Source organism: Balaenoptera musculus, chromosome 2 (genome assembly GCF_009873245.2).
Source record: "Balaenoptera musculus isolate JJ_BM4_2016_0621 chromosome 2, mBalMus1.pri.v3, whole genome shotgun sequence".
Taxonomy (NCBI): Eukaryota; Metazoa; Chordata; class Mammalia; order Artiodactyla; family Balaenopteridae; genus Balaenoptera; species Balaenoptera musculus.
In genome coordinates, this window is record NC_045786.1 from 35,178,863 (window position 1) to 35,180,453 (window position 1,591).

Here is a 1,591-nt window from a genome sequence, read left to right on the forward strand (position 1 = left end):
ATGCCACTGAATAATCAGAGTACATTTATTTCTGAATTCCTAGTCAGGATCGTGAAAGAGAAATATTAACTCTTAGGTGATAGAAACAGTAGTAAAATACAGTACACAGGAAGGTCATTTGAATGATAACAAGACAAAAGGTACAACAGCAAATGAAAAATAGCAACTTTAAATACAAAGTGAAGCAGTTTAATAAGAAATTTTGTTAATAAGAAAAATACATGTCCCCTGTCTTTATTACATACTGTACAAAATAAAATATTGCACCTTTAAGTCATATAATAAATATATACAAAGAGTATTGTACAAATGATCTCTCTTTAATTTAAAAAGCCTTCAACAATCAAGTGTGATTGATGATGAACAACTCACAGGCTGGTGTGTCCTCGTCACATCCCCGCACCCGTTCCCAACCACCAAACCCTCCACGTACAGTAGTGCTCATCCCAGTGTCAGTGAGGCTGCAGTTAGAACAAGAGACCTGGTGCTCAGTAGATGGCAGAGAGACTCAGCAAGCTTGTCCACAGACAAATCCAAAGCCAGAACGCACTGCTCACTTACGAGTGACCAGGGACTAGGGCCAGCACACCTGCTTCAGGTAACTTTGCTGCCGACAGGCTATAGGCAACATGCGCACAGGCAGCTGGGACCCCGAATAAAGAAGTATGACCACTTATTTGGGGTTATGTGCCATCCAAAGCCATAACTGGTAGAATGTAAGGTAAGAGCCCCCTAACCAAATCAGCTTTAGAACTTACAATTAAATACTACTTCCCAACTCCTTCAGCAGCAACAACTTGTCCAAACTTTACCTCTACCCGGACGCCAACACTAATGCCAGCATTGGCACGTCCAAACCCAAACCAACTCTGGCCTAACCCTAATCCATAAAGCCAACTCTAGCCGTAACCCTAACTTAACCTCCATTTTTCTCACCTAACCCAAGGCTAAAACTAAACTGAACCCTAAACTTACTCACCAAATCCTAACTCTAACCCCTCATCCTAACTGTACCTTCCAGCCTAACCCATGGCTAAAACTAAACTGAACCCTAAACTTATTCACCAAATCCTAACTCTAACCCCTCATCCTAACTGTACCTTCCAGCCTAACCCTAATTCGCTTTGGATTTACTGAAAAATCAGTTCAAATTAAAACAATTATTTACTATAAACAGCTCTTTTCAGCTATCATGTTTCATAGTTAGATTACTTTCTCATAATTTTTCCAAAATAAAAATCCTTAGGAATACTATCTTATGCATAAATTAGGTCTAACAAGGCTTTGGTTTTTCTGTTTTTGTGCAAGAGAATAGTGCTGAGAAAAGTCTCATTCACAGCTCTTAAAAGAACGCTTTGAATATACTTCAAAATCAGTAGAAGAGGTTACTTTCCCTCTCCTTTAATTTCCAAGATGCCTCATTTGGTCACAGATCGATTTCCGTAGTTGTGAAAATGGCAGCAATGTTTACTCTGTGTTTTCTTCCCTAAGTTCTCTAAGAGCAAGGATAAGATACCATTTCCCAAGGATGCCTGGATCAGTCAAGAGTCACAAGCCTGTCCACAGTGATTGTCTCCTTTTCACAGACTAA